We start from the raw sequence: 15,274 nt of genomic DNA on the forward strand, positions 1-15,274 counted from the left end.
CCTGTGTAACCGAAAATTCTATAAAGATCAAAAACCGACATTTATTTTCCTAGGTAATTTAAATATTCTGATTTAACTCTTCAAGATTTTCTCCAGCGTTATCTTAATCTTTTGTCAATCACTCCTCTTCCAATTAATCTGAACTTTTTTTTCAAAAGAACTGAACTAACTGCAAAGGCACCAAAAGAATCCAATCCCCTGCCGCAACGTTTTTAGTTTTGCAATAAAAACTGAAACATACACCAAAAAATTTTTCATCCTCAAAAGTATAGGTTTAGGTGTCAAGATACTTTTTTCTATCGCAGTTTGTTCTCGAGTTTTGATCTTCTTCCAAAATCTCCATTGGCACCTATGTATGGCCTTGACGTTTGTCGAACTTTAGTCAATTGGCCCTTGAAAGAAACTCAGCCATTGTACCAAATTTAATCAAACTTAGATGAAAACATTTGGAGTTCTTATGTACACAAACACACAAACGCGGGGGGTAGTACTTTCGTATGGTGTTTCTCACACCTCCAAATTCCTTTGGAGGTGAGTATCCGGGAGTAGGACTAGCGTCCTAGTTCGGATATCGGGTGGGTATGTTTCGGTGTAACGGGGATTCGAACCCGCGACCCGCAGATTGCGAGTTGAGTGCCTTAACCATGCCGAGGTTACGCGGGAGATAATTAGCTATCTAAAGTTGATACAAGATAATATGTTTAAATCATTAGTATAAAATGTGCCCATTTCAAAACTAATCTTTTTACAATAAAACTGTAAAATGATCTCATTAATGGAGAACTAAAGTCAATAATTGAATACTTATTTTTAAAGAAAAGTGTACCAGTTGTAGAAATTGTCAACATCGAAAAAAGACAGCACAATAAAACAACATCTTTCTACCTTAAATTATCTTCATTTTTTTAATCTTCAAGTATAAGTATTGGATTAACTAGTTTCGAAATTGTACTTGAAGTCACTGTTATATCCTCCATGTACGGTATAAATCAAACAATGAACAATCGCTTTCATGTGCGTCGAAAGCGAACTGACGAGTTTGTCGTAAAAAAAATCCACTTTTCTACATCCATTAAAAAACAAAAACAATTACTAATAAAATACATTAAAGCAACACTTTCAATTTGACTAACAAGTGAAAAATAGAATCGAAAGTCATTTTACTTACGAACGTGGTTCGGTACGGCCAGTACGTTAGGGCGCTTGACTCGCAATTTGAGGGTCGTGGGTTTGAATCTCCCGTCCCACCAAACATGCTCGCCCCTTTAGCAAAGTCTATCTCAACAAATAGTTAACATTATTTTTGAACTAAAGCTCATTAATATGGGTTACGCGTAAATTTAACATTATAATCAAGATAGAATTCTTCAAAGGTTATTCAATTTCCATTTTTTTATTGAAAGTCTTAACAAAGTTCAGAAACCTGTTATTACAAATGTACAGCCTAGTTTCTAATGGTTTCTAACATTTCTCGGCGCAAACCTTGCCATAGATTTAATTAAAACCAAATTAATTTCTATCTTTCGTTATATAATAAGCTCAGAATTATTCAAAATAGTACATGTAGCCAATGTTTATAAAGCTGGTCCTTTAATGGTTTTGAACATTACCCGAGGACGTAACGACAACAAATTTCGTGATGAATTTTAATAAAACCTTCTTAAACTTCACTTTTCATCAGACTTCACTTAACAAGTTCCGAAGGATATAAATATTCTAGTATCCGTCTCGTCTTTCTTATATTACTGACAGGACATAATTTGCTTGTTTGTTTCGAATATCGCGCAAAGCTACACGAGAGCTATCTGCGCTAGCTGTTCCTAATTTAGCAGTGAAAGACTAGAAGGAAGGCAGCTAGTCTTCACCACCCACCGCCAACTTTTGGGCTACTCTTTTACCAACGAATAGTAGGATTGACCGTCACATTTGTAACGCCCCCACGGCTGAAAGAGCGAGCATGTTTGATGGGATGGGGATTCGAACCCGCAGGTCCAGGACGAAGTTTTGAATAAAAACCAAATAACATGTGACACACAAAATCCTTTTTTTTTCTCTTTAGATATGGGCCTGGCGTCATCGAGTGGTTGACTTCATGGGCTCGGATCGAATGGCCCGAGGTTCGAGACGTAAAGTTACTGGACACACTCCGCAGTTTTAAACGTTTAAAAAAGTTATAATTAATTCCGTTATTTGCTTAAAAGTGGCCGTGTAGGCAACCCGTTCTATTGACTGGCTAGCTTCCTTCTGGTCAGTAATTCTAAATGTCTGAACCTCAGGTGTTCTGACCTGGCCCCTCAAATCACGTATCGGTAAAAAGGCTCAGGCTGAAAATATAAAATATGCATTTGAACACGAAACGTGCCAAAGATTTAGTAGCAGCCAGCACTGAATCTTATAACAACATTCCCTTGCAATTATTTTATATCTCAACAACATTCCTTTAGAATTCCTTTATAATCCAAGAACATGCCTTTATACTCTCAGAATAAGTAGCCTTCGGAACTGTAAGATAAATATATATATAGATCTTTTCTTGACGTTACTATAAAGGAAAGGTATTAATTTAATAATGAACCTGTTGTTTTAAGTTCAGTTTTAGTGTTTGTTCTTAATCTTAAAAAAGTACAGTAAATATATCTTGTGAAGAATTCTCTAGGACACCATATATTCAAAAGCAGCTTTACGTTTTCATCATGACCTGTAGTTTTAACAATAATGTTCCAATCCAAAGACATCAATATATATATTGTGCTCTGAGTACAAAAGCAGCTTTACGTTTTCATCATGATCTGTAGTTTTAACAATAATGTTCCAATCCAAAGACATCAATATATATATTGTGCTCCGAGTACAAATAAATAGAAATAACAAATTAAAATAATAACTGTATTTTCATTGTGATGAGTCACGTTCGTTATATGTAATTACTGTATTTTCATTGTGATGAGTCACGTTCGTTATATGTAATTACTGTATTTTCATTGTGATGAGTCACGTTCGTTATATGTAATTACTGTATTTTCATTGTGATGAGTCACGTTCGTTATATGTAATTACTGTATTTTCATTGTGATGAGTCACATTCGTTATATGTAACTACTGTATTTTCATTGTGATGAGTCACGTTCGTTATATGTAACTAATACGTACAATTGTTTTATTTATATTTTACTAATACATTTTAACTTACAGCCCACCATTGTTTAGTTAACTAGACGGGGATTCATTATATCTTATCCTTTTATCTCTTCACGTGCGTTGAATCCGATAAGAAAGATCACGTGGCCATGTTAACGCAAGGATGGTAGTAAAATGTGACATCGGCATAGTTCTCATTATCACGAGTCTAACTCTGGTAATTCTCAAAGGAATCTCATTCCTGTATACATGCCACTCTTTCCTTAAACTTCCCGAGCATGACTTCGCCAAATACTTTCCTGATTCAGTTAGCTTCTTTTTTATTTTATTTTTTGTTCACTTTAACACACCATTCTAGACTTATTCTTAGCATGCTCCATCCCATTACCCTTTCTCCCAGTCGATGAGACAGGCTGAAATCGCTTTCACACTTTTCGGGTTCCACCATATTGAGAACATGATATAATTAGTCCTTTGTTCACTTTATCGAATGGTGCCGGTGGATTTGATCCAGTTACTAACGTAAGTAGTTGCGCCCATGAAAGAACATAAGTTTCAAAATGTAAAACATTGAGCTGGAGAAACATAATTATACAGAAAGAGCTAGAATGGAATACGACTTCAAGGAATAGTTAAAATCTGTTGTTGTTTATTAGTTTTTTGTTAAACACAAAGCTAAACAATGGGCTATGTGAACTGTGTTCATCACGGGTATAGAAACCCGGCTTATAGCATTATAAGCGTTCAAACTTACCGCTGAGTCCGTGAATAAGTGTGAATCTATTGAATCGACTTAGAACGTGAAAGAACAATAAAGATCAAATTGTCATTTAGCTTGCTATGTAATATAACAAACTTTTGTTCATAAAAAAACAACTAATCCATAACGTTTGCTGGAAAAGTGGAACAAGTGAACCAAGACTGTTAATTATAGTCGTTTACTTCAAAAAGTAAAACGTCAGTGTGTTGTTTCAAACAAGATAATTAATGTTTTTCTAGTTTCTTGTAGGCGTTAGGACTAAACCTGAAGGAGAATAATATATACCCCTTAATTATTTACGACAGAAAAGTTAGTAACAAATAGTTTACGCATTGGAATCGAAAAATCGATATTATAAATACACTAGAAAGAATAAGGAAAAAAAGACATCATTTTTCTTTCACATACCAACACAGTTTCATTTATTTTCCGCACGTTTTATCATGAAGCCAAGACAAACCCATCACTCTAGTGTTTTGGGTGTCCCCACAGTAGTTTATGGTCCCCATGTAATATTGCTCAACGATCCCAAAGAGGTCTAGCTTCTTCACTGTCTATATTTGTGTGTGTGTGTGTGTTTTATATGAAAAATTGAAAACATGCTTTCTCTGGTTATTCTATATCCCCCCCCTTCCATCTTGAATGACTTAATTTCTACTGTAAATAGCCTTTCTCGCTGGTCTGTTGTGTATCAAAATATCAGTCTATGCCGAAGCCACCTTCTGGCGATATTTTGATGTAGACCTATACGTTCTGTTTCCGTAGGTTTCATTGTAAAGGCATATTCTTCCCCTATAATACTTTATTCTAAAGCCACATTCTTGTTAGTATATGTAGTATTCCAAAGCTACATTCTTGTTGGTATATGTAGTATTCTAAAGCTACATTCTTGTTGGTATATGTAGTATTCTAAAGCTACATTCTTGTTGGTATATGTGGTATTCTAAAGCCACATTCTTGTTGGTATATATAGTATTCTAAAGCTACATTCTTGTTGGTATATGTAGTATTCTAAAGCTACATTCTTGTTGGTATATGTAGTATTCTAAAGCCACATTCTTGGTGGTATATATAGTATTCTAAAGCTACATTTTTGTTGGTATATGTAGTATTCTAAAGCTACATTCTTGTTGGTATATGTAGTATTCTAAAGCTACATTCTTGGTGGTATATGTAATATTCTAAAGCTACATTCTTGGTGGTATATGTAGTATTCTAAAGCCACATTCTTGTTGGTATATATAGTATTCTAAAGCTACATTTTTGTTGGTATATGTATTATTCTAAAGCTACATTCTTGTTGGTATATGTAATATTCTAAAGCTACATTTTTGTTGGTATATGTAGTATTCTAAAGCTACATTCTTGTTGGTATATGTATTATTCTAAAGCTACATTCTTGGTGGTATATGTAATATTCTAAAGCTACATTTCTGTTGGTATATGTAGTATTCTAAAGCTACATTCTTGTTGGTATATGTATTATTCTAAAGCTACATTCTTGGTGGTATATGTAATATTCTAAATCTACATTTTCGATTCCCCAACGAATAGTGGGATTCACCGTCACATTATAACATCCTCCAAACTGAAAGAGCGAGCATGTTCGGTGTTTGGGATTCGAACCCGCAACCTTCAGATTGCCAGTCGAGCGCCCTAACCACTAGATCATGCCAGGCCACATAATAATAGAAAACGAAGGTGAAAACGTTGAAATGATACTAATGGCGAGTTTAGTTCCACTTCTAAAAATAGTGTAATACATTAATCGTGATCCCTTATGCACTTACGAAAAACATTTCGCCCGCATACATTTCACCAAATACATGTACTGATTATAAAACCACGCTGTACATTACCAGGCTATCTACTCCTACTTAATCTTCTGGAGACTTTTGATGGACAAAGCAAGTTATCCATCTCTTGTTAACGAACTTTAATGCTCGTAGCGTTTATGTTCATTTCTTCATAAAAACAGTTTTAAAAAAATGAAAACTGCCTGTCTTGTAACACTCACACTCAATGTTGTAGGCGCTGAGGGTATAGTATTTAAAAGTAATTATTACAGAAACTAAATACTTACTTTTCCGCTTGGTTTAACATGCGTACAAATTGAGAGATAACGTAGTGAGACGATGCATGTAAGGAATGTAGGAAGACAAGCCACATATATAAATAAGACTGACAAACAATACTCTTGGATAAATAACAGAGGAGAACGAGACAGGACGAATAAATAATACGTGGGGAATTAACAATGTTAAAAAACAAAACAGTTGAAGACGAAGAAACAAATCACGACGAAATAGTTTTGTTAAATAACAGAAGTTGAAACAATTGATTAAGTAAAATAAATAACGTGACGGCTGGGTATTTAATTCAGAGAAAACGATGTATTTGCATAAATAACAGAGGAAAACTTATATGTCTGTTTTATACAGGAAGACAATAAACATGGAGACTTAACACAGGAAGACATGGGGTGTAACGTAAGAAGACTGCTACGCAAAGGGCTATCTGTGCCCTGCCCAACACGGGTATCGAAACTTAGTTTCTAGCGGTCTAAGACTGCAGACATACCGCTGTGCCACTGGGGGCATTACACAAAGAAATGCAAAACAAAGGAACGTTTGTTTTTGTTTTTTTTGTTAAGCGCACAACTACACATTGGGCTATTTGTGCTCTGCTCACCAAGGATATCGAAACCCAATTTTTAGCGCCGTAAGTATGCCAAATTACCGTTGAGTTATTGGAGAGGAGGGGGGCACAAGAGTAACGCTGCCATCATTAGCAGATGGTCACCCTCACAAGTACTAAGCGGGCTCGATATTCGATGTGTTTGGTACCCGGATTTGGTATGAACAATAACTGAAAAAAGTAAAGTAACACGAGAAAAAAGTTGTCAGGTAATTATAGCTCAGAAACTAGAAACAAGAGAGGATGGCACTGGAAGACAAGACGTATAAGTCAAGATGTATGTAACCCAGGATTACCATATTACCATCCTGATATGGAAGCAATACAGGGATGATATGATACGTATTTATGGTTGAGACATTAAAAATTATATGTAGAGAGAATACATTATCAGGATTGTTAGTCTGAAAGTTTATGTATAAATTAATATGTCTTCATCACAAAAATATAATGTATACTGACAGACGTGCTCAACAGTTTCTCAGGATATTAATTCATTTGATTTGAAATCAGTTCGCTTTTCTAATATTATATATACTGACAGATATATGTGTCGTCTACGTGACCAACAGTTTCTTAAGGTATGAATCCATTTGACTTGAAATCGGTTTATTTGTCTGACGTCATGAATACTGACAGATATATGTGTCGTCTACGTGACCAACAGTTTCTTAAGGTATGAATCCATTTGACTTGAAATCGGTTTATTTGTCTGACGTCATTAATACTGACGGATATATGTGTCGTCTACGTGACCAACAGTTTCTTAAGGTATAAATCAATTTGACTTGAAATCGGTCCATTTTGCTGATTCTGTTTGCTGAATGGCTATTTTTTCAAATTCTTGGATACAGCATTATTACTTTAAAACCATTGACAGAAGTATGTTGCTGTTGTTACGTGGGTTGAAGCTAATTTTACTACAAAAAATAATAAAAAAGTAACAACACAACTACAAGTCTAGCTTTAAACCCTCAAATTAAATATCAATTATTGCATAAATATTCTGATTTGCACCAGAGCTAAAATATTTGGCGGTATTATTTTGGGGATACATCAGCTTTCCCCATGAAAAGAATGTGTTGAGTCAATAACTCAGATATTTTAGTCTTACAAAACATATTTGGAAATTTTGGGGAATTTTATGCAGATTTTTATCTTGAAGGGATGCCCGTTTGTGAATTGAAAATTATTTTATTTTATTCCAAAGTGCAATTCATTTGTTCCTATTTTCAGTCCATTTTAAATTCATTTCAATGCCAGTTTTGTTTGTTTGTTATTAAGCACAAAGTGGCACAATGAGCTGTATGTTCTCTTTCCACTGCTGGTATAAAAACCCAATTTTTAGCCATCAGTTTCGAAAAAAAAGACAAAGACATTGATATCAAGCTGTGTCATAACGCTTGAGTTTGACTTTTTGTTTCTGAAAAAATTATCTGTATAAAATTGGAAATCATTAATAATAATAAGGTGGCGTGATGATTAGAATTATAAAGAATCATTCGTCATAGTTGAATCAGTACAATTGGAATTAGTTATAACATTCTTAACCAATAACTTCACGAACGATAAAATCTCTAATCGAACCAAATTCGTTCCCCGTGGTTTCATCCAATAAACCAAAGGGCGGTTAATGATCGAATGTGTTCGATGAAGTTGTAAGGCAAACAATGGGACGGAAGGTTATCATTCATTGGGGATTAACTTTTCCTTTCTTTCGCAGAAAAAAAAAAGATACAGACTGAACAAATGTTCATACATAAACTAAATGTATAAAGTTGGTGAGTATATTATATTAAAACGATTTATGACACTCATCACGTCGTTACAGTCCATGTCATAACGCCAGTTAGTGTTCTATATGACGGCAATGCATCTTGGTAACAGCCCTTCAGCGTAGTTTCCATTACAAAAGACAATGTCTATAGGCTGTCATGTTCAAAGCACCCCGCTCATCCCTGCTTGCTTTCCATAATGCATCAAATGTACAAGGGTGACGTTTCTCAGTGCCCATTTAAACTGTTAGTTTCGCATAGAAGTCCATGAGCACTGTGTCTGGCAATTTGATTAGTAAATCTTCGTATGGCATAGTATGAGTACATTCTCTGGCTGCTTGAGTTATGCGATAGTTAAATGAAAGGTATGATTGGAAGCCTTATCTTGGCTAACCCATACCCTGTTGGCCTCGTTTCCAGACGGTGATCCTTCTTAATTATGTTGTATACTGTTGTTTGGAACACGTAAACGTTTTTTTCCCACTGATCTTTATGTTTGTAGATTCTCACTTATTACGAAACTGAACTTTGCTTAATATAGCTGGGGTATGACTTGTTACAGATCTCTTTCTGGACGGTCCTCGTTCCCCAGGTTGATCCATATTCCTTCGTTTTCCAATGCCATTAATTAATAAGTGCAGAAAATATCGCCGTTTTAGAAATTTTAAATCCTCGATCTGAACACATCTTTATGATCAGAATGTACGAATGTTTTGTGTTAGGAAGGGCTGTTACATACAATCAATTTTAAACAGCATTATACTACCTACGTAGCGGCAATCAATGTAAAAATATAGTTCTGATACATTTCGTTCCACAAACTACTTTATATCAGTTGTGATTCTTATGTGATTTGCTTATTTGCGTATTCAAAATCACTTGTGCATACCTAATGTCCACTTTATCTTACAAATGTTTGAAGATCACAAAAATGATCAGGAAACCGTTTTTAATTATGTCCCTGACTTACCCCAAGAAATGTTACGTTTCACGTAGCTTATAAACTTCAGTCATTTTCCGATTCATCGCAAGTATTATCGATTATAGTCGTAACATCTTGAATACCTTCACTTGTATAAGCTGGTCTTGTGAGGTTGTGTTTTTTGAGTACCACAAACCACGCTACTGACTCTACGTGTGTCCTGCACCTTATTTCTCTCACCAGCGCAACGAAAAGAATTCCACGCTTCTATATGTAAGTCACTCTGACTTCCATGATGAATCCAACGAAAATACACCATACTTGAAACATAGTGGGCTTAAATCCTAGAACGAAGAATACCATTCTTTTCACTACTGACTCACACATCACACTGTTTGTCTGCCTGTATTATACCGCTTGCTTCATCCAGTATACATCCACTGACAGTGATTTCAGACATTACTTCAAAGCTGCATCGCCTTCTTAAAAAATATTTCACGTCAACTTTTTTTACTATAAACCTTCGAACTCGACAGTCTATTGAGTCATTTATCAGGTTGAGCATGCATAGTGCACTCACAAATTCAACTTCTGTACTAGAGAAAACCAATAACTCTTACAACTAGCATTGCCAATTCCCACACAATCCACTGTTTCCTGTAATAATTTGTTGTTTCCAACACCCAACACATTTAATTTATAAGATCGAATTCCTCTGTAGGATGCTGGTTGCACTCTTTTTGTAAAAAGCAATAGAATCTGGATACCCACACCCATTTTGTGAAGAATATCAGGAACATCCCTGAATTATCTCTCCAGAACATTTACGTCATACGATTGTATGCAGATGCGAATGATCAGTTAGAAATATGTAATATGTAATTACTGCATCATTGTTTTGTATATCAGCAAGATATGAACCTAGGACCGCCACAATATACCCACTAGTGAATACAAACCTCACTGGTTTGACATGTGTATGTTTACTTCTTGTGCATACTCTAACTTTGCCTCTGAATTTCACACTTGGCACTTTTCTGTGCACACACACGTATAAAACATCTTAAAGTAATATGGAAGTACTATTATTCCAATCTTTCAAAAACGGCCTCCTGTAAGGTGTATTATCGGATGATACAAGTGAGTCCATAGTAAAGAGAAACTTAATTGCTTACCAAAGCAGATCAAGCCAAACCTACTGCTCTCTTCACAGAACAAATATTTTCAAATTTTCAAACCCATAACTGTAGTCTATCAAAGTATGTACGTGTGTTTGTCAAAAGATCGCTCATATTCGCTCTGTGACAATTTTTTATTTTGCGTATATCACCTGGCACGAGCCAGATACAAACGTTTTTCTCTTCAGATGGATTTTGTAGCAACAGGTTTAGAATAAATGACAATACCGTGCATAATAAATACAATATTTTGTACTTCAAATGATACAACAGCTCAGCCGAGTACGTCTTGAGCTCACAACACATTTGGCGTGACTGTTGCCCGTTGACTTGATGTTCAGTCCTAAATGCTCTGGGCTTGTATAATCAGGTTTGCACGAGGTGGCATAACGAGTGAAAAGTAGAGGAGGGGACTAGCTTTACTTTAATTGGCATCTGAATAGATGCGCGGCATTTAAAATAATAGTACTGTTAGCGGCATTTTGTACTAATGGCATCATGTTCAGCAAGAAATTTCTTTTCTCTTTAAGGGTATGTTTGTTTGTTATGGATTTCGCGCAAAGCTACACGAGGGCTATCTGCGCTAGCCGTCCCTAATTTAGCAGTGTAAGACTAGAGATAAGGCAGCTAGTCTTCACCACCCACCGCCAACTCTTGGGCTACTCTTTGTAACGCCCCCACGGCTGAAAGATCGAGCATGTTTGATGGGATGGGGATTTGAACCCGCAGGTCCAGGATGAAGTTTTGAATAAAAACCAAATAACACGTGACACATGTTCATGTTTGTTTGTTTGTTATGGATTTCGTGGAAAGCTACACGAGGGCTATCTGCGCTAGCCGTCGCTAATTTAGCAGTGTAAGACTAGAGGGAAGGCAGCTAGTCATCACCACCTATCCGCCAACTCTTGGGCTACTCTTTTACCAACGAATAGTGGGATTGACCGTCACAATATAATACCCCCACGGCTGCAAGGGCGAGCATAGTTGGTGTGACGGGGATTCAAACCCGCGACCCACAGATTGCTAGTCGAGCACCCTAACCACCGGGCCGGGTATGTTCTTAGTTCACCATCACCATTATATGATTCTAACACGCACTTCTTCGTTTAAGTCCTTACTTCACAAAACATTCGACACCTCTATGTTACTTTGCCATGACAAAATAATGTCTCGCTAACATGAATTCAATACGAGCCTTACAAGCCACTCAGTAAGCTTTGTTTACGTGCTTCGAATACTCGCGCAAAACTACCCAATGGTTGTCTGCGCGGTGTTCGTCCGTAATTTCGAACTAATAATAGACTAGAAGGAAGGCAGTTAATCAACAGCACCAGCCGCCAACAGGTCAATCTACTCTTATGTCATGCGACAGAATCTGTGGAACGTGATTTTTTTAAAGAAGTAACGGGACGCAAACCAGGGACCACTGGTTCTGAAACCTGGGACGCTAATCACTAGACCATACCTAGCCACACTCAGTAAGTAATGCAGCAGAACGTTATTGATATGATAACTGCAGTCTTATGGATAATGTAATTTCTAATGTGCCACTATGCGGTTAGATCTGCTGAGCAGTTTCTTTGGCTGATAGTCTATAATAATAGTTTATAATATTAATGTGGATTTGTTCACTGACTGGTTGTTTGGTTTGTTGTCAAGCGCAGAGCTTCACAATAGTTTATCTGTGCTGTGCCCACAACGAGTATCGAAACTCATCTTTAACGTTATAAGGCTTCAATACTTACCGCTGAGCCACTGGGGGAGGGGTTGTTCACTCGTTAGTTGGTTTGTTGTAAAGCACAAAGCATCACAATAGGTAATTCGTGCTGTGCCAAACAGGGGTATCGAAACCCAATTTGAGCGTTTTAAGACTTCATGCTTAACGCTAAGCCACTGGGGGTTGTGTTCACTGGTTACCTTTCGCTTGTTGCGCATTTTTGCATCATAGAATAAAAGGTTTAACAATTTGAAACATAAAAAAGCCTAATACAGATCTTTTATCATAAAAAACAGTTGATATCACAAAAAAAAACCTCCCCCGGTGGTTCATCGGTGAGCCTGAGGGCTGCTAAGGCCAAAATTCTGGTTTCAATAATACCGTGGTGGGTAACCCATTGTGTAGATTTGTGCTAAACAACAAAAACAAAGGCCTCCCCAATGGCACAGCGTTATGTCTGCGGACTTAAAAACGCTCGAAACCGGGTTTCGATACCCGTGGTGGGCAGATCACATATATTGTGTAGCTTTGGGCTTAATTACAAACAAACATACAAAAAGCAAAAACAAAATAGGCAGCATCATCTTTAAACAATATATTATTATTTATTACATCTCTAATAACGATAAGTATCATACTGACGATTGTAGTTATTTAGAGATGAAGGTTACATTGAAAAATTTGTGCATTCAAAGTAGGAAACACTTCCTTAAGCCAGTGTTCTCCAACGTTTAAATAATGGCACCCCCTTAACTGAGCAAAGTTTCCGTTATCCCTCCCCCCAATCATATTCAAATAATTTTCGGAAGTGATAACAACAATGAATGAAAAATCAATTCTTATAAGGAGTGAGCAAATACGAGAGCAAAAAAAAAGCTTTGTGTCACAGCATGGATGAACGTTATGGATTTATAATGCGTCAACTTTTAATACTGCGTTGTTGTTGTTGTTCTTTGCGTCGGTACTGATACCGTTAATGAGTCATTTTTTGACATTCGAATACTTGCCTCGCGACTAAAAATACGTAAGAAACTATTTCTACAGGACGTAATAGGTGAATTAACGTTGTGAATACAATGCCTGGTTTTTGCATTTGTAATTGTAATATCTATAGGAGACTTACGTTTTACTTTAGCATTGTCAATGTGACACAGATTTGAATTTTTACTAATTCAAGATTTATTCAAGTGTTGTTTGTAGTATAAAAAAATTTTAGCCTTAAATATATATAGTCGAACACTAATCAAAGTATATATATTTCAACATTTCTTAGAATCAATTGAATATATATTCGAGATTTTTTAAAGATCAATTATACTTAATGAGGGATATTTTATTATAAATCAACAAATTCTGTTTCACAATAAGTGGCACAGCGGCATGTCTGCGGACTTAAAACGTTAGAATCCGGGTTTCGATACCCGTGGTGGGCAGAGCATAGATAGCCCATCGTGTAGCTTTGTGCTTAATTACAAACAAACACAGTAATGGGTCCCCCGCTGGTACAGCGGTAAGTTTACGGATTTAGAACGCTAAAATCAGGGGTTCGATTCCCCTCGGTGGACACAGCAGATAGCCCGATGTGGCTTTGCTATAAGAAAAAAACACAATAATGGTCTTGATCAACTGCAAACTAGTTTATAAAATCACATAGAAAATTCCATGAAGTGAAACAACAAGGAAATCACGAGGATGGACTCTCGGTAAAACAAAATAATCATTCACCAAGAAATATATATATATATATATACATTCTTAGAAGAAGTTTACTCGTAACTAAAATAAGGATTCAACAAGCTAGAATGTCCGTTGGAAAATGAATAATCAACAACAAGATATACACATAGAAAGGATTTGATCAAAACAAAAACAAAAATGAAATTTTTAATCTGAATAACACGTGGGCAAAATGACCAGACCAGAGACTCCTAGTATTCATGTATAACCATCCCTAATTTTGAACTACTGAAAAAAGAAGAGAAAGACAGATAGCAGCACCCGCCGCCACAAAGGATTTGATAGATTCCTTGAGTCGAACAACGGAGTTGATTGTCTATAGTTGAAAGTAAGGAGCAACACGTCTCGAACTCTAGATCCAGAGCTTCGCAGGCTGACACGCTAATCAGACGGCCACGCCCATCCCTTAGATATTGAAGTTTTCGTTGAAACCTAAGAGTCAATAATCCAGGAATATAACTGACAGCAGTTAGCCCCTGATCAAAGCAATATGTTTTTATTTCAGAAAATTCAACTTCCAGTGAAACTTTTTATTCAACAATTTAGAATTAGAAACACACATAAGAGACTAACGGCGTCTTATTAAAATAAACGGTTGAAAGCAACGGCTTTGTTAACGTAGTGAATCTCTTAGTGTGAAAAAAAAACATCAACTTATGAAATAAAACACTAAGCGCTTCAACAACAGAGAGTCAGACATTCGGTTTAAAAACGCTCATTATATATAATCCTTACTGTTAATTTGCTATATTGTTTCTGTCTTGCTCGAAGACAAAAATCAGTGAAAGGGAAATAAATGCGTCAGAAGCCCCTAAAAGTTTTCCATTTGCCCTATCAAAATAAAATTGTCAAGTATCTCATCACGCAGTTACGGAACATCTTACTCGTCCTTTAGATTAGGCGTGTTACATTACGTAACATCTTACTCGTCCTTTAGATTAGGTGCGTTACATTACGGAACATCTTACTCGTCTTTTAGATTAGGTGTGTTACATTACGGAACATCTTACTCGTCCTTTAGATTAGGTGTGTTACATTACGGAACATATAACTCGTCCTTTAGATTAGGTGTGTTATACGGAACATCTTACTCGTCTTTTAGATTAGGTGTGTTACATTACGGAACATCTTACTCGTCCTTTAGATTAGGTGTGTTATATTACGGAACATCTTACTCGTCCTTTAGATTAGGTGTGTTATATTACGGAACATCTTACTCGTCCTTTAGATTAGGTGTGTTACATTACGGAACATCTTAATCGTCTTTTAGATTAGGTGTATTACATTACGGAACATCTTACTCGTCCTTTAGATTAGGTGTGTTACATTACGGAACATCTTAATCGTCTT

The 15,274-nt window shown here is 36.2% G+C and overlaps 1 protein-coding gene across 3 annotated transcripts in view; it reads left to right on the forward strand.

Moving 5' to 3' along the window:
* Positions 1-15,274, forward strand: part of LOC106458319 (protein unc-93 homolog A-like) — a 36,396-nt gene that overhangs the window by 12,313 nt on the left and 8,809 nt on the right. The gene's annotated exons all lie outside the window — the stretch shown is intronic.

The sequence above is a fragment of the Limulus polyphemus genome, unplaced genomic scaffold, assembly GCF_000517525.1.
Source record: "Limulus polyphemus unplaced genomic scaffold, Limulus_polyphemus-2.1.2 Scaffold444, whole genome shotgun sequence".
In the NCBI taxonomy this organism is placed as follows: domain Eukaryota; kingdom Metazoa; phylum Arthropoda; class Merostomata; order Xiphosura; family Limulidae; genus Limulus; species Limulus polyphemus.